This window comes from Triticum dicoccoides, chromosome 1B (assembly GCF_002162155.2).
Source record: "Triticum dicoccoides isolate Atlit2015 ecotype Zavitan chromosome 1B, WEW_v2.0, whole genome shotgun sequence".
Taxonomy (NCBI): domain Eukaryota; kingdom Viridiplantae; phylum Streptophyta; class Magnoliopsida; order Poales; family Poaceae; genus Triticum; species Triticum dicoccoides.
Genome location: NC_041381.1, coordinates 457759118 through 457778602, shown reverse-complemented (window position 1 = coordinate 457778602; position 19485 = coordinate 457759118).

Sequence of the window (19485 nt, the reverse complement as noted above, 5' to 3'; positions counted from 1 at the left end):
ATATGTGTTTAATCTCTCTCTCCCTCTCTCTCTCTCGTGTTCTTGAGATGGCACGATCTTAATGTATCGCGGGCTTTGTTAATATAGTTGGATCATATGGTGTTTTCCCCTCTCTATCTTGTTGTGATGAATTGAGTTTTCCCTTTGAGATTTCGTTTTATCGGATTGAATACTTTTATGGATTTGAGAGCACTTGATGTATATCTTGCTATGAATACCGTGGTGACAATGGCGTGTCATATTGATTTACTCGATATGTGTTTTGGCACTCGACTCTCAGATTCCCGAGGTGACATTAGGGTAATCTATGCATAGGGGTTGATGCACATTCTCGTCTTTGTTTCTCCGGTAGAAATCTTGGGGCACTCTTTGAGGTTCTTTGTGTTGGATTGAGTATTATGAATCTTAAATTGTTTGGTGCACATCACATAATCAACTCACAGATACTCGCGGTGACATTGGAGTTTTTAGGTGACATTAGAGTTGGTTGATGTGTATCATATGGTGTTATTTTAGTATGAACTCTTGGTTAGATCGATCGGTAAGAATATCTTGGTGTTATTTTAGTACGAACTCTAGGATAGATTGATCGGAAAGAATAGCTTTGAGGTGGTTTTGTACCCTACAAATAATTTCTATCTTTTGTTCTCTGCTAATAGGAACTCAGGAGTGATTCTTTATTGCACTTTGAGGGATAATCATATGATCCAACTATGTTAGCATTGTTGAGAGATTGTGGGGCCCCTGTCCATCACCCGGTGCCCATCTTTTGCTATATGAAGGGGTTTGACCTATAAAAATAAGGAGAAGGCTTTTGGGACGAAGCGTCGCCGTCTCTAGGCGGAACCTGGGCAGAAGCAATCTAGGGCTTCGACGGAGCGATTTTGCTGGGGAAACTTCCCTCCGAGAGGGGGGAATCAAAGTCATTGTCATCACCAATGATCATCTCATCATGGGAGGACTAATCTTCATCAACATCTTCACCAGCATCGTCTCATCTCAAACTCTAGTTCATCTCTTGTATTCAATCTTTGTCTTAGAACCTTATATTGGTACCTGTGGGTTGCTAGTAGTGTTGATTACTCTTTGTAATTGATGCTAGTTGGTTTATTTGGTGGAAGATATATGTTCATATCCTTAATGATATTCAATACCCCTCCGATCTTGAACATGAATATGCTTTGTGAGTAGTTACATTTGTTCCTGAGGACATGGGAGAAGTCTTGTTATAAGTAATCATGTGAATGGTATTTGTTCAATATTTTGATGAGATGTATGTTGTCATTCCTCTAGTGGTGTTATGTGAACATCGACTACATAACACTTCACCATGATTTGGGCCTAGGGGAAGGCATTGGGAAGTAGCAAGTAGATGATGGGTTGCTAGAGTGATAGAAGCTTAAACCCTAGTTTATGTGTTGCTTCATAAGGGGCTGATTTGGATCCACATGTTTAATGCTATGGTTAGATTTATCTTAATTCTTCTTTCATAGTTGTGGATGCTTGCGAGAGGGGTTAATTATAAGTGGGATGCTTGTCCAAGTAAGGACAGCGCCCAAGCACCGGTCCACCCACATAATTATCAAAGTAGCGAACGCGAATCATACGAGCATGATGAAAACTAGCTTGATGATAAATCCCATGTGTCCTTGGGAGCGCTTTGCTTTATATAAGAGTTTGTCCGAGCTTGTCCTTTGCTATAAAAAGGATTGGGCCATCTTGCTGCACCTTTGCTACTCTTGTTACTTGTTACCCGTTATGAATCACTTTGCTACCAAACTATCTGTTACCGATAATTTCAGTGCTTGCCAAAAATACCTTGCTAAAAACCGCTTGTCATTTCCTTCTGCTCCTCGTTGAGTTCAACACTCCTACTTATCGAAAGGACTACGGTTGATCCCCTATACTTGTGGGTCATCAGCAGGCGAGTGCAGGCAGGCGCGGGCGTGGCGGCCAGAGGCTCATGGTGTGGCCAGAGGGCGTGCGGGCGCGCACGACGCGATGACGAGCATGGCAATGGCGGCGAGCTTCGACCGTGACGAGAACAGCTACAGGCAGAAATTTGGATACTAGGGAGAGGGCTTTCGAGCGGGTTCTCACTGGGGAGCACAAGAAAGGCTCGGCGAGGAACGGGAGCAACAGAGGGTGCCGGAGTCGACGGTGGCGCCGTGGTGGGAGGAGGTGGAAGAAGATCTCGATCCGCTTGACTCGGCCCATTCAAGCTTGATCCATGGACGTAGTTAAAGCAGTGGACGATGATGAATCGTGGGGACGAAGCCTCAGGTGCCAGGGAGCTCGGTGAGAGCGAGAACGGCGAAGGCCATGGCAATGGTGGTTCGGCCTAACAAGGGCGGGGAGGTCGACGGATGCGCGAGGAAGGGAGGGGAATGGAGCTAGGGTTCATGCAATGAAGTCAGGGGTGACATATAGGCGACGGGTGTCGGTGTCAAAACCGAAGGATCTCGGGTAGGGGGTCCCGATCTGTGCGTCTAAGGCTAATAAATGGTAACAGGAGGCAGGGGACACCATGTTTTACCCAGGTTCGGGCCCTCTCGATGGAGGTAAAACCCTACTTCCTGCTTGATTGATCTTGATGATATGAGTATTACAAGAGTTGATCTACCACGAGATCGTAGAGGCTAAACCCTAGAAGCTAGCCTATGATGATTATGATTGTTCTTGTCCTACAGACTAAACCCTCCGGTTTATATAGACACCGGAGGAGGCTAGGATTACACATAGTCGGTTACAAAGAAGGAGATCTAACATCCGAATCGCCAAGCTTGTCTTCCACGCAAAGGAGAGTCCCATCCAGACACGAGATGAAGTCTTGAGTCTTGTATCTTCACGGTCCAATAGTCCGGCCAAAGTATATAGTCCGGCTGTCAGGATACCCCCTAATCCAGGACTCCCTCAGTAGCCCCTGAACCAGGCTTCAATGACGATGAGTCCGGCGTGTAAATTTTCTTCGGCATTGCAAGGCGGGTTCCATCTCTGAATACTCCAAAGTAAGTTTCGAACACTTAAATCGTGTCAGGCTCTGCAAGACGATTTTTCACATGCCATCGTAGAGAGAACGATATTCCACAAGTATAATCTGCTGACATCTTTAAATAACATGACATCACACCATGGTTGAGTCATTATCGAACCGTCCTCCCACAGCCAGCCACCGCACATACTGCGAGGCGGTTTACTGGGCACATCTTGTTGAAGCAGAGATCGTGTTCCCCTTATCACGGGGCTTTCATCAATATGGGCACGGGTAGCCCAATCGCACCGCCAATCGCGGCGAGTGGGGAACGAGCAGGTTACACCAGGCAAGTAGGGAGGTGCAAAAGTTTTTATTGCCTCTATAAAGAGATAAGGCCTCCTCTTCTTTACCCACGCCTCTCCCTTCCGCTCGTCCATTCCCCTTCGCTCGAGCCCTAGCGCCCAAGCACTCATCTCCTCCACCAAAAAGAGGTTCTCCGAAGATATCCGGATCTAGAGCAGGAGGCAAATGGATGGCCTCTACCGTCCAGGAGAAGGATATCAAAAAGCTTCGAGAGGCCGGGTACCTGGCCAAGAAAATCGGCCACCGTCTTCCGACGGCGGGACAGATCGTCCCTAGCCCGGAGCCCCACAAGAGGGTTGTATTTCTTCCTCATTTTGTCCGCGGGCTCGGGTTTCCCCTTCACCCATTTGTTCACGGCATCATGTATTATTACAGGATTGATTTTCATGATATGTCCCCTAATTCTTTCCTTAACATCTCGACGTTTATCGTTGTGTGTGAGGCCTTTCTCCGCATTTCGCCCCACTTCGGCTTATGGCTGAAGATCTTCAGTGTGAAGTCCAAGGTGGTGAACGGCGAGCATGCTGAGTGCGGCGACACCATGGTGAGCAAGATGCCCAAGGTCATATGGCTGACAGGCACCTTCAATGATTCCATCGAGGAGTGGCAGCAGCAGTGGTTCTATATCACCGAGCCGCACGGTAAAAAGTGGGCCGCTGCTCCTGAATTCAGGTCTAGAGCCCCCCTGCGGCTCACGTCCTGGCCCAAGAAGGGCCTGGACTGGTCCTCATCCGATGAGCTGTCGGTGCTCCAAACACGCGTCAAGGGCGTGGTAGACAAGGATGTCAAACTCGTCAATGTAGTCCAGGTGATGTTAGTTCACCTGGTTCTCCCTTGCCAGCACCAAGCCTGTAATTTGTGGGAATACGACCCGGCCGAGCACCAGACCCTACGGGAGCTCTATGGCTCCTCACACAAGGACATCTAGAAGGTGCTCTTCAAGTCTGGCAAACTGTGGCCGGGCTCTGCCGAGGACCGCGAGTATCAAATGTCCCGCCCCGCAAGCCCGGTAAGTTATCGCTATACTTGTCTATCCATGTTTAGCTGGCATATCCTGAGGGAGACGCTTTATCATGTTTTCCGCAATTATCCCAGGAATGGACGAAGAAGGTGGGGCGGATACATTGTCCGGCCCCGCTGCCGGAGGAACCGGCAGGACCTCTTCTGACAAAGATGCTGGTCCCGGCGCCTTACAAGGCGTCGAAGAAAGAGGCCTCCAAGAAGGCCAAGGAGACCCGGAGCGGCCTCCGTCCCCGCGGTGCTTCAAACACAAAATTCGAAGACTCCAGCGCCCATCCTTCCTGTGAAGACGAAGAGGAGGAGGAAGAAGACGAGTCCTCCATGGGGGGAGGGAAGAAAAGGATGGCCTCCTCATCCTTGGAGGCCGAATCGCCGAAGAGGGGGAAAAATCCACTTCCAGAGGCGTCCACCATGGCTACCAATAGTAGCCTAGAGTGGGATCCCAGGGCCCAGCCCCTGGTAAAATCGTGAGTACACGAAATCCGGATATGCCTAAGCGCCCAGGATTACTAAGGTGCAATATTTTAACTTGCGCCATACTTTGTGCAGCCCGGCAAGGACTCGTGCCGGACAGTCCTCCTCGGAGGATTCGCTGAGCTCAGATGCCCTGGAGAGCGAGACGCCTCCGAAGGCCCCTTCCCCGAAGCCTGGGCGTGACACCAAGGTGTCGTCTCAGCAGGACCCAGACCAGGGAGGGGACACCTATGGGGCCGGATACACGGGGGCAACGGTTCCCATGAGCGTCGATGGCGGGAGCGATTTTAGATTCAGCCCGCAGCCGGACACGGTCCTGGAGACCTTTGAAGCTCCAGGATCTGGCGGGCAGCCCCTCTTGACGAAGGGAGGCAAGCCCGCTCCGCCAGCAACCTCTGTCGAAGCAGAGCTGCAGGGCGGCCTATCGACAGTGCTAAAAATGCGTCCATCGTTGATGAACATCGCGCCCTCATGGGTGCGGTGATTGAAAAGATTTAGTCCGCTGAGAGCGGACTGAATGAATCATGCCTTAGCCTTATAAAAGGCTTTGAGGTATGTTTTTAGAAACCTTTGAAGATTGTCATAGTATGACCGGTAGCCCCTGATGCACTGTCCGGTGAAAGAGAGAGAGCCGGACAGGGGATCAAATTTCCGCTTCGTACGAGACTCGGTTGATGACATATATCTCTTTGTTTGAAAATAGGCGTCTGTAGCGATGATCGCCTCACATATTGCGGAGGTGTCCGAACTAAAGCAGAGTCTGGAACGGGTCGAAGAAGAACTTGGCAGTGAAGAAGCAGTTGGAGGACAAGCAAGGTATGTCAAAACCTTTTGATAAGTTAAGCACAAATGAGTAGTTGTGCCTGAAAATATTTGTATTGTGTGCTCTAGGAGCAAATGCCGAAATTGGGGCACTGAAGAAGGCTGTGGCCAAAGCCGACAAGAAGGCCGCCACGGAGCAGGCTCTTCGCGAGAAGCACGAGGCCAGGGTCATTGAAGCTGAACGAGACCTCCAGGAGGCCGTGAAGAAAAGCGAGACCTTGGAGCAGGGTCTGGCAGGGAAAGAATCTGAACTCGCCCAAGCTCTCCAAGCCGCAAATGATGCTCGGGATGAAGCCCGAGGTGCTCTGAAGGAAATTCATGAGGCAAGGAGGATTGCGGCTGGTACGACTTTTTTACTCAAAGCGATTTTGATATAGTAATAGGAGAAACTCTAAGTGACAAGCTGAATTCTTGTTTCTCCACGAACGCTTGCAGACCTGCCATGCAGCATATCTGATGTTGCCCAATTCTACCGGGCTGAAGAGAAGAAGTCTGCGGAGAAGCATTTCTGGTCGCAGTATTTGGCACCGAATTATCCGGTGCCCTTTGTCAATCAGCTGAAGCAGTTGATCGAACTGCACCAGGCGGCCGAACTAGCCATGAAGGACTTAGTTGTCTGGCTGTGGCCCGCTGAGCCAATTCCAAGCAGTTACTTTGGACTCGTGAAGCAGATTGTTGGTGCTTGCCCTTGGCTCAAAGTCATTAAGCGGTCGGTCTGTATAGAAGGTGCACGCATGGCATTTGCACGTGCGAAGGTGCACTGGGGGAAGCTTGATGCTGAAAAGCTGATGACTGAGGGACCACTGGAGGGTAAGGAGCACCGCAAGCCCGAATTATATTATGATGGTGTCCTGAAAGGAGCCCTCCTTGTGGCAGAACAGTGTACCAAAGACACTATATTTCCCTGAAGGCAGTCATGCTGTCCTTTGTAATGCGGGATACTGGCACTGTTACTATTTATTGCATGTTATATGAAAGTTTTTTCTTCCTGTGCGGCCGTTTAGTATATATGAATCTTGAGAGTTGGCCAGTCGTCGGCTTCTGCCCCCACGTAGAAAGTACGGGGGTGTTTGGGACATACCTGAACACTCTTTGTCCCATTTTTGGGTCCTTGAAGGAGGTGTTCATCACAACGAACCAGGCAATCAGACTATAGGGCTTTATCACACTCACTTAGCCATAGGAATTCGAGTATGGTAGGCGCAGCCCCTGGTGTTCGGAAGACCGTACGAGGGGCTCTAACAGCGCCTGATCGGAAGACCGATCCGTCGCACTCTGCATTTGTTATGGCATTATGCGGAATAAATCTTTAAAGATTTTACAACCTCTCGAACAGATGACTAGCTCTCGCCGTATCATGACAGTCAGTTTTCGGCTTTCTCTACTGAGGTGCTCGTCCGGAAGAACCGGGACACAATCGCAGTAGTTCTCCCAGCGCTACCTTAGCCGATGGAGCGGAACGTAAGGTACCAAAACATGGGAGCCAGCCAAACCCAACTAATGACCCAAGACATGATTCGGAGCCGATGCATATAGTGCTATAAGTTCGGGGTGTCGAGCGACCGCGAGGGTGGCCGGACTTTGTTGCCATATTATGAGGACAATGAAGCCCCTGGCATAGTGGGGCATGACACTATGTGCGAGTGCCGTTATGACGAAAAAGGCGTCAATGAGGAATGACGGCCGGTAAGTGTCATATAGTTCTACATGTTGTAGTGGAGTGACATGTCTATGCGTATAAGTGTGGTTTATGCTAGGAAAAGAGGTATACTAGCGGAACCTGTTGCGACCGGCCGGGAGGAAGCTGTGTGTGGATCCAAAATGTATACGGACTGTCTTCTTGGGGAATACTATTCCCTCTCTGTGCGTCCGAGTTGATTCCATGTCGCCAGTCCTGTTCTGCGCAAAAGTGAGCCTGTAAAGAAAAATGCTTAGAGGCATTTGCGTGTCATAGGGTGGTTGAACCACGGGTGCTTGATCAAAGTCTGGTCGAGCCGGGCTATCATGCCGTAAAGTAGCTCGGACTCCTCTGTTGGTGTCCGGGAGGGTTGGCTATTGAATCGAGGTTCGATAAAATGGCACAACGCGCTACCTCAGCGACGGTATACTTTCCAGTGTCGGGGTGGAGTTCGGTCTTGCCCATAATTGTGACTATGTCACGTGGGTTTGGCATGGTGTGGTACCGCATTGAGTCGAGCCAACACGGTTCGTCCCGGTAGTATATAATAGTTACTGTATAATGGCACAATGCTGAAGAATTAATCTTTGGTATGGTGTTTGTTTGGTGATCCGAAGACAACCTCCAGGGTGCTAAGCCTGTAAGACTTGGCCTTTACACCCGGAACGACATCTTTGAGAAGATGTTTTTAGTGGGTTTGATCCTCGAGTGATCAATACCTATCCGGTGAACTATGTCTTGGCGCAGCAAGTTTGAGCTGTTGTTTATGCCCATAGGGGCTCCTATGAGGTGGAACCCACCAACTGTTGGGTCAATGGTAAGTTGAATTGAATTGCCATGGTTGAGATTGGATGGACGGTCTGTGTGATCAGAGATGGTCGGCTGTAATTTTCCTGAGGAGTACACATTCATTCCCTTGTTGGTTTGCGGAGGATTCTTCTTTTACCTCATAATGTTTAATGGTCTGGGCTCCTCATTGTCTTCATAGCTTTGAGACCCCTTTTTATTGTTTCCGGCGCGCGACCGGCCGTTTTGTTTTGAAGATCCGGCCTTCTCTATTGGTATGATTGGCTGCCATTCCAGGGGTACCATGAATTTGACATGATTGGTCGAGTATGCTGCCCGGGTCGGACGGGCCTGTATTGCTCTCTTTCAGCTGACCGGACTGGGAGCCGCGGAATCCGGCACCGACTGCCATGCCTTGGGCGTCACCATTATTTTTGTGACGCTTATGTCTGTTGCGTTGTGGTTTATGGATGTTGCCTCGCGTTTCCTGCGTATTGCCCCAGGCCATGATGTATTGGTGTCGGGGTGTGGGCTTTAGGACCTCCTTCTCAGGTTGAGGTAGCAAATTTTTTTTGGGTACCCTGTGGTGGGGCGATCGAGTCTATATTCCTCGGCTACCAGGACCTTAGTCCATCTGTCTATGAGCAGATCTTGGTCAGCTTGGAGCTGCTGCTGCTGCTTCTTTTTCAGGCTTCGTGCAGTGGCCATAAGCCGTCGCTGGAAGCGAACCTGCTCTATGGGATCCTCAGGCACGCCGAATTCATCGTCGCCGAGGCTCACCTCATCTTCGGAGGGGGGCATGTAGTTGTCCTCCTCCAAGTATTCGTCCGTCGCCTGTTTGTCTGGGCTAACCTGCCCATCTTCCTGTCCGGCCTGCTCGAGGGCAGGCTGATCGGGATTGTATTCGTCTTCGGCACCATCTGGATTGTTTTCGTCTCCTGTGCCGATACTGCTGTGGCGGGGCTTGGAGCAGCGCCGATGACGCCCATGCTTTGATTTTTTTTCCTTGAGGTGTTATCCTCTATTGCCTCATTGCCATTGGTTTCTTTAGGAGTGTCCACCATATATATATCATACGAGGAGGTGGCTGTCCAGCGCCCTGTGGGCGGTGGTTGCTGTTCTTCTCTTGCATCGTCGTACATACTGTCGATGTCTTCGGAGTCGTAGTCAAGCACGTCGGTCAAATCGTCGACAGTGGCAATGAAGTGGGTGGTGGGTGGGCAGTGAATTTCCTCGTTGCCTGCTTCCCACTCGAGCCGGACATAGTTCGGCCAAGAGTGTCCTGACAAAGAGAGAGACTTTAATGAATTCAGCATGTCGCCCAAGGGCGAGTGCTGGAAGATATCCGCAGCGGTGAACTCCATTACCGGAGCCCAACCAGATTCGGCGGGCTCGGGGGTGCGCGGTCTGGAACCTACAACCATACACAAGTCCGGGGGTCCGGTGACACAGATTTCCTTGGGGGTGGAGTCCGTGTTCGGTTCTACCACCGATGAGTATGCGGCCTCCGGGGCGGGGTCCATCCACCCGTCCTCGGACGATGCGATCTGCCCCGGATTTAGTTCTGGAGCTATTACAGGCGCGATATCCCGAATATTGTCTGACAGCAGGTCTAGGCCATGCTCGTCGTGACTGTTTGGCGCTCCTGGCATAAGCCCGGATCCGTCGAAGATTAAGTCTCCGCAGATATCGGTCGTGTAGTTCAGGTTTCCGAACCTGACCTGATGGCCAGAGGTGTAGCTGTCGATCTGCTTCAGATGGCCAAGCGAATCAGCCCGCAGTGCAAAGCCGCCGAACACGAAGATCTGCCCGGGGAGAAAAGTCTCACCCTGGACCGCGTTGTTGTTGATGATTGAAGGATCCATCAAGCCTTGCCGCGACGACACAGAGGAACTCTCAATGAAAGCACCAATGTCGGTGTCAAAACCGGTGGATCTCGGGTAAGGGGTCCCGATCTGTGCGTCTAAGGCTAATGGTAATAGGAGGCAGGGGACACCATGTTTTACCCAGGTTCGGGCCCTCTCGATGGAGGTAAAACCCTACTTCCTGCTTGATTGATCTTGATGATATGAGTATTACAAGAGTTGATCTACCACGGGATCGTAGAGGCTAAACCCTAGAAGCTACCCTATGATGATTATGATTGTTCTTGTCCTACGGACTAAACCCTCCGATTTATATAGACACCGGAGGAGGCTAGGGTTACACAGAGTCGGTTACAAAGAAGGAGATCTAACATCCGAATCGCCAAGCTTGTCTTCCACGCAAAGGAGAGTCCCATCTAGGCACGGGACGAAGTCTTGAGTCTTGTATCTTCACGGTCCAACAGTCCGGCCAAAGTATATAGTTCGGCTGTGCGGATACCCCCTAATCTAGGACTCCCTCAACGGGAAGGAGCTGGATGGCCGACACGTGGCCATCCATGGCCATGAACGTGTGAGGGGCAGCCATCCAGTCTCATGTTAACAGGAGGTTGAAGATGAGAGGGGGAGTTGGGCTGGGCATTTATAAGTATTTGCTTATTTTTAAATGGCCAAATACAAGTCTGGTTGGCACAGTTTTAAATAGGTTAGGGGTATCTAAATATTTCAAATAACGTTGTTTCCTAACTATTAGTTACGTAGTGAATATTTGCAAGTGAGCCAACATGTTTGTTTTACATTTTTAAGAAATAATTATTTGATTTCCGATTTGAATTTGATTTTGACTTTGGTTTTAATTAAGTGGCAATTAAGCTTAGAAAAATAGGATGAGATGACATCATTAGTCACAGATCACTACACCTTAATTACAGGGGCGTCACAATGTAGTAAATCTTTCTTTACCCAAGCGAATAATTTGAAGCATGAGGAGAGAATAACAATCAGATTTACGAGCTTTCCGATCGATCGGAACCGTGGCAATGAGGTAGTGGACGTAGGTTGAAACCAGGATGGAAAGGGCAAAACAAACCCGTTTTCAGTTTTCCTCTTGCTCGCAGGGAACCCCTACGATGCACCATCACCCCCGACGGTGGAGGCAGAGTACGTACAGGAGGGTGGCACCACACCCAAAGGCCACAGGCGCGCACACGCCGGACGGCTGCGATGGGCCTAGGAAGCAGATACGCCACGCTGTCAACGGCAGCATGGAAGAAGGAAAGGCACGAGACGGTTAAAAATGAGACACGTCGGGAGCCTATGACCACCGTTCATGGCCTTTCGGCTAGGTTCACGAGAAGATATCTGGGTCGATTTGCGGAGCAGCAACCCGATTACTTTGGGTTGCAGACTTGCAGTCTAGCATGGAGTTACGGGGCGACAAGGACCTTGTAGGACAAAGAGGATCTGGGACGTTCAGAAGTGAGAGGGATGGTTATAAAAGAACAATTAGCTGTGAGCAGGCATGGGTGACCCAGTTTTACTGTTTTGTAATTTAAGAGATGAGACTAATACTTAATTTAAAAAAATTGAGAGAACGTTGGCCTTTATTAATCATGCAAACATATTACAAAGAGTCTCCCGGATGCAATCCGGAGCAGAGTGATAAAAACAAAGACTTGAGTTCAAACTAGACCTAGCTAAAACATGAGCTAAGACATTACAGTGTCGACGAACATGCTTGAAAGACACAGACGGCAGAGTTTCACAGGCCGTCTTGGTATCAGAAATGATCGAGCCAACCACGGACTGGTCACGGATCGAAGAGCACAGCTTTTGAACCACCGAGGCAGTCAGAATGGAAGATCACATGAGTGTAGTTCTCCCGATGAGCCAAAAAAGCCGCACGACGAAGAGCAAGCGCTTCAGCCAGTTCTGAGGCCGCCGCCACACACTGGCCAGTGTGGTCTTGCACCACAACGCCCGTCGCCGAAGCATTCTGCTCCAAGGTGACTGCAACATCTGAAGATAGAAGCGGCGTACCTTGCGAAGGAGGGGACCAGCAGGAGCTAGAAGCCAGTGTCACCTAAGGAGCTGCAGGTCCAGATTTGAGCAGTTGCTGAAAGATCATCTCGATGAAAGCCCGCGCCCTCGCCGATGTATGTTTCAGAGGAGGAGCCTCAGGCTCATTCGGGGCAGAATTCATGGCTTCCCAAATGTGCCACAAAGTGACCGTTATGATGGATATGTCTCGATCAGAGCCACTCGCTAGCAAGTTGAACAACCACTGCTTGGGAGAGATGAAAGATGAGCAACACAACTTGATCCCAAAAGCAACCTTGATCTCGTCCCAGACAGGTCGGGCATGAACACAAAACAGTAGCGCGTGTTCAATGCCTTCCGGGCGACCACAGAAGAAGCAGTCCGTCTTCGTCGGGATCTGACGCCGCTGCATTTGCTCGCCCGAAGGCAGGCAGTAATAGGCAAGCCTCCAGAGCACAATTTTCATCTTGTTTGGAGACTGAACATTCCACAGTTTCTTCCACATTCTTTCCTCCAAGGACCAATTCGAAGATTGTCCCCACCGTTTGCACTTGGATCAGACAAGAAGCGACTCGTCCTAGCCACGTTATAGGCAGAACGGACAGCATACTCTCCGAATGGACAGCAATACTTAATTTAATTTAAGGGGAAAAAGGGTTGAATCAGAACCTTGAGCCGAAGACATCATTCATGACAAGAAACTACTCCGTACTCTACTATTCGTCTGCTATTCCGTTGCAAAGACCTCTGACCGCCCCGCTCCTCCCTCTCAGCGCTCCTCCCCTTCCGCACCGCCGGCCGCTCCGGCCGTGGCGGCCACCCCCTAGGGCCGTGAGCTTCCCAACCTAGTCCCTACGCGCTGCTGGTCACTCCGGCCGCGGCGGCCACCGCCGCCACCCCGCCTGCAGTGTCCAGCTGGAGGTATGGGCCGCCCCCGTTCCCGTACATCCAGTGCTAGCGGTAGCAGGCGGGGATCCACACCGGCATCGTCTGCGTCCTCCGGTCCATCCATGGTACCGGATTCCCAGCTGCCCCTGGACGTCAATGCGCGAGATCCCGTTCTCCCGCCGCGGATCCTGCTTCGTGGGGAGTGCTCCACCGCCTCGGCCCTACTCCGCCCAGCGGATCCTGCTGTGGATCATGTCTCTTTGCCGTTTTCGGAGCGACCGCGTCTTCAATCCATAGTAGTGCGCCTGCGGCCTCCACCATTTCACCATCCCCGGAGCCGGACCGTGGTTGGACTATGGTCTCGTCCCGGAAAGGTCGGCGCCCCAGCTCTGGCCCTGTGGGCAATAGGCCGTGCTCATCTCCATCCATCCCTGGCCGGCGTGGTGCTTTCCATGTGACTGTTGGCCAGGCTGCCTTCTTAAGCCAGTTTAGGGGGAAGTGCTTCCGTTGCCCGAGCAAGAAACACCATAGGAAGGACTGTCGGGACCCGATCTGCTGCATCATCTGCAACCTCTCTGGCCACTTCGGCCGGGAGTGTCCGCAGAACCCTTGGAGCAACCCCACCGCGGCCTCTGCTCGGGTGCCGGTGCGGGACAGGCTTCGCTTTCCTGCTGCTGCTGTCGTATCTCCACCACCAACCGTCACCGCGTCCCCCTCACCTGCCATGGAGGGCACCCACGTCGCCGACCCTGCGCGCCGTCCGCGCCACAGCTGCAAGGTGGTCATGTCCACCCCCGCTCTGGAGCACGCCGTCTTCGTCCTCAAGCGCCAGGTCGTGCTCCTCACGGCGGCGGACGCCAGGCGCACCTCCTCGGCCATGGCGGTCGGCCAGGAGCTGGAGGCGCGGCTGCGCATCCAGCCGCACCAGCTGCGGATCACCTGCCATGACCCGAAGGACTACCTCATCATCTTTGACCTGCCAGTCCACCAGGAGCAGGTGGCCAGGCTGGGCGCGCTGACGGTCGACGGCGCCAAATTCTTCATCAAGCGCTGGCATGAAGATGACCATGCCGTGATCCAGACGTTCAACTACCACGTCCGAGTCGTCATCGAGAAAATGCCGCAACACTTCTGGTCTGTGGAGGGGGCAGAGGAGGCGCTCGGCTGTCATGTCGACCGCCTCGACAGCCGCACGTTCGAGCGCAGCCGCACCAAGAGCTTCGCCTGCTGGGTCTGGGTCTGGGACGTCGGCCTCATCCCTACCAAGCACACCTTCTAGCTGATGCAGCGCGAGGCGGGCAGAGTGGAGGAGATGTTGGGCTTTTCGCCGCCCGGCCGCGTCGTCGCCGCGCCACCGTCAGCAAGCCGCCACAACGTCCTCATCCACGTCGATCGCATCGAGGACTGGACCCCGTACGAGCCGCGGTCGTCGCGCTCTGCTCAGAGCGGCCTGCCGTCCTTGGACTCGGATGACGATGCCAGGCCGATGCCGCGCATCATCCCGGTGGCCTCCTGGAAGAAGGGCGTGGAGGATGGCCAACGTGAGCCATAGCATCACCGTCAGCTCGCCATGCTGGTGGATGTGGGGTGCCGCGGAGGTGCTCGTGGTGGCGGCCGCAAGGACAACGAGGGCGACGACCAGGGCGGTCGCAGGTCTTGGAAAGACACCCTCCTAGGTCGCAGCCGAGTGGGTAAGGAGAAGGTGGTGGACACGGAGGCCTCCTCGCACCGCCGCAACCGCTCACCCCCGGGCCAGCGCCGCTCCGAGAGCTCCAGGGGCCGCCACAACGCTGGTCGCCGTCGTGCTGGGGGTGCAGGGCCAGCCCTGCTCCAAGCCCCGCGGCCCCTGCCCCCCCCAGGCGCCCGTTAATGCGCCACCAACCGCCGACCTGATCGTGGACTTCTTCGCCGGCGCCAAGATAGCGCTATCGCCGCCACCACCTTTTGACTGCATGGCCGCTGAGCTGGAGGCTCACGTGGCAGCTGCCGTCTCCGAGCCTTTGCTTTTCAATGAAGAAGTCAACAACGCCAACGCCGAGTCCACGGGCCTGCTTGACGCCTTCGGCCCAACTCTAGCGGGCCCAACTGCTGCGGTGGGCCTCCTAAGCTGCAATGAACCGGCCCGCCCCATGGTCGTCGAGATGCAGCTTGGCACCGTCACCCATCAGGTCTGCTGCCTGCAGCTCGACACGGCGTCCGCACCTGCAGACGCAGCTGCTGCACCGCAGGACCTCTTCCAAGGAACAAAGCCGCCGCTTGTGCCCACTGCGCCGGTGCACTGTTCGTCGCCCCCCCCCCCCAGACCAGGGTTGCGCCGCCCCCCGTTCGTCACAGCGCCAGGCAGGCGGCCAACCCGTCCTCAGTGCCGGTGGCGCAGCGGGGAACCCTCAGGCTGGTGCGTGAGCTGGGCCTGCTGGGTCCCAAGGAGAAGATGACCGCCAAGGCAGCTGAGAAGCTTCTGCGCAAGTTTGACGAGCCGCTCTCCGACGAAGACATTGCCTGCATCGCCAAGCTCACCCGCCTCAACCACGAGGTGCTGCGTGTTGCTGCCGCCATGGCAGGACCTGATGGAGCTGTCGATGAGGCCGTAGTGTGACCATGTTAGTTTCTGCTTATGTTAGTAGCCTCCAACGGCGCCCAGCCTTTCGCTGGGTTGAGTTAGGTCTTGTTTCTCTTCTTGTCAGGTTAGCTGGTAGGTTTAGTTGGTGCTGGCGCAGTTTGGGGCCTATTGGAGGGCGCCAGCATCCCCTCGAGAGCGGCTGTGTGTGGTTGTTTCCCTCCATGATCCTGTTCAATGGTAGTAGTAGTCGTTGGAGCATGCTTTGGTTTCCTTATGCATGACAATCACTGCCTAATTCTTAGCTGGAATGTGCGAGGATTGAATATGCCAGCTAAACACGACACTGTGTGCGAAACAGCAACAGCACACCGTCCGACGATCCTATGCCTCCAAGAGACCAAGATTGATGTCTGGTCGCCGGCCCTAGTCAAGGATGTAGGAGGAGCGAGGCTGGCTAACTGCATTGTCCTTTCGGCGATAGGCACCAGGGGAGGAATCACTGTTCTTTGGGATAGCCAGATTGTCTCGATCGTTTCCCACGTTGTAGGAGAATTTGCAATTACTGCTAAAGTCACCGTCCTGCGTTCGGCAGCTGCGTTCTGGCTGACCATAGTCTACGGGCCAGCGGACGAGGCTAGAAAAGATGATTTCCTACGTGAGTTAGCTAGATCGGCGCCACCCTCATCTAAGCCGTGGCTTCTTATAGGCGATTTCAACGTAATCTATGACGCTAGGGACAAGAACAATTTCAACTTAAATAGGCGCACTATGGGTAGGTTTAGAGCTGCGATAGACTCGGCTTGTCTGCGGGAGATCAAGTGCAAAAATAGACGTTTTACATGGAGTAACGAACGGCAAAACCCTACATTGGTTAGCATAGATAAATTTTTCTGCAATGTAAAGTGGGAGCTACTCTTCCCCGCTTATGGGCTGATGGCCTCTGCCACGGCGTGCTCTGATCATTGCCCGCTGATCCTAGCATCGTGCGACGCCCCTAAGCGCCCTGCTCGTTTTCGTTTTGAGTCCTTCTAGCCTAAGTTTCCACATTTTCATGCCACCGTCGAGCGGGCTTGGAATAGGCCAGTTCAGCAGCGTTGTGCGTTCTCAAGGTTGCAAACCAAGTTGACCCACACTGCTCGTGATCTGAAGATTTGGAGCAACTCCCTTTTCAGTGATGCAAAGCTGCAGTTCCACATTGCCAGCGAGGTCATCTTGCGGTTAGAAGTAGCTCAAGAAGCAAGAACTCTGTCGACTGCAGAATTTACACTGCGCATACTGCTCAAGATGAGATTGGTGGGGCTGGCGGCCATCGAGAGAGCCAGGAAAAGGCAAGCCTCCAGGGTGCTCTGGCTGCGAATGGGGGATGCTAGCACCAAGTTTTTTCATGCCAAGTTCAGTTCCAGGAGGCGCAAGAATTTCATTCACTCCATACAGAGCGACGATGGAATTGCAATAACACATGCAGACAAGGCCCAAGACATCCATGATCATTTTAGCAAAGTAATGACAGCTACCACGGGCCGGAGTGTCACGCTAAAATGGGAGGCACTGCGGTTGCCAAGGGTTCAAGCTGCTGGGTTGGACAATCCTTTCTCTGAAGATGAAGTCTGGGCAGCAATTTTGCAGTCACCAGCAGAAAAGGCGCCGGGGCCTGACGGCTTCATTGGCACATTCTTCAGAGCCTGCTGGCCAACCATCAAGGATGACATCATGGCGGCGTTCCACCGCTTCTACAGCCTCGCGGGGGGAGTCTAGCTGCGCTAAACACGATGTTTGTGGCGCTGCTGCCAAAGAAAGAGGGTGCCGCGAGAATGACTGACTTTCGGCCGATCAGCTTGATACATTCTTTTGCCAAGTTGGTGACCAAGGTTTTGTCGATCAGACTGGCAAAAGTGATACACACAATTGTCTCTCCGGTGCAATCGGCCTTCATGAAGAAGAGGTGCATCCAGGACAGCTTCCTATACGTACAAAATGGAGTACGAGCGTTGCACAGAAGCAAAACACCGTCACTGCTGTTGAAGCTGGATATATCGAAGGCGTTTGACAGTGTTTCCTGGGATTACCCGCTGGAGCTTCTACAAGAGATGGGCTTCAGCGCTTGGTGGAGGGATTGGGTGGCATGGTTGCTATCGACATTGAGCTCTCAGTTCTTTCTAAATGGAACGACAGGGACCAGGATCAGACACCGGGAAGGGCACCGTCAGGGAGATCCGCTGTCACCACTGCTCTTTATTCTTGCAATTGACCCGTTGCAGCGCCTGATCGATGAGGCGGTCATGCAGCAGATGATCAAGCCGTTACCAAGGAGAGAGCTCAAGCTAAGGGTCAGCCTCTACGCAGATGATGCCGTGATTTTCATGAACCCGGACAAGGCAGAGATGGATGCTTTAGTAGAGATTCTGCACAAGTTTGGAGAAGCCACAGGTCTGAAGATCAATCATCAGACATCAACTGCAACTCCGATCTGTTGCGAAGAATTTGACATCCAGCAGGTGCTGCAGAGTTTTGGGGGAACCGTGGCTATGTTCCCAATGAAATACCTAGGGCTGCCTCTCACCCTCACCAGAACCAGGATCGTGCACCTCCAGTCCGTCCTCGATCGGATTAGGGCAAGGCTGGCCGGGTGGAAAGGAAGGCTCATGTCCATCGCCGGCAGGCGGGTCCTTGTCAGAGCAGTTCTAAGCGCAGTCCCTACTTTCGCTCTCACCGTGCTCCGCATGCCGAAGAAGTTTTTCAAAGAGATCGACAAGGTGCGGCGACGTTTCCTTTGGGCACAGGATGAGGAGCTCTCCGGTGGCAAATGCAAGGTCAATTGGTCCAAGGTTTGCTCTCCTCTAGACAAGGGGGGGCTGGGGATCATCGACCTCGAGCGCTTCGGCAGAGCTCTTCGGCAAAGATGGCTCTGGTTAACATGGAAGCACCCAGAAAGGCCGTGGGTGGGCATGGAAGTGCCGTGCTCGGAAGCAGACAAGGTTTTCTTCAGTGCGGCTACATCAGTCACAATTGGAAACGGCCGAACTGCTAGCTTTTGGACATGTTCCTGGCTGCCAATGGGCACGCTCAGGGTGCTATTTCCCGCCCTATACCAGCACTCGAAGCGGAAGAACAGGTGTGTGGCCGATGCCCTGCATGAGGATCGCTGGATCCAGGACCTAGCGCATGGACACACCGAGCTGGTGGTGCAAGACTGCGTGCGTTTGGCACGGCTGCTGCGAACTGCGTCCATCTCTCTCAACCTGGAATGCGCAGATGAAATCAGATGGAACCTAGAGGCCAGTGACTGCTACTCGGCATCGTCAGCATATCGAGCGCAATTCCAGACCAACCACGGCTCGGTTTTCCCACAACTTATCTGGAAGACATGGGCGCCTGGGAAGCTGAAGGTGTTCTGCTGGTTGATGATGCTGAACAGGTTGTGGTGTAACGACCGATTACAACGACGAGGATGGCCAAACTCATATTTCTGCCAATTCTGTGTGCGCAACCTTGAGACTGTTGAGCACGTTTTCTGGACATGCCCGTTCACCGCCTCGCTCTGGAACAGTCTGTCGACATGGCACGGCTGTGAGGCCCTGCGGCTGCAGCCTGAAGATGGCAACGCAACGGCAGCTGATCGGGTGTTGTGGTTTGTGGAGCGTTCAAGGCCAGAGTTCAGAAAAGGGATTAAATCGCTGGCGATGCTGACGCTCTGGGAGATCTGGTTGCACCGAAACAGCTGCACTTTCAGAGAAATGGAGCCCTCCGCGACGGCGATCATGCAGGCAATCAGGAGAGGCATCGATCTGGGGCGTCAAGCCGGGGCAGCCTGCCTAATGCACCCGTTCTCCTTTGCCTCCAGAAGGGATAGGCTGATTGTCAGGCTTTTCTTCCCTTTCTTCCCTTGTTTTTCTCTTTCTGGTCTGTGGGTCAGTGCCATGCCCCTGTTTTTCCCGCAACTCTCCCTGCTATGATTAACATGAAAACACCAGCTCCTCAAGCTAGGTCTTTCAAAAAAAAGACAAGAAACTACTCCTGT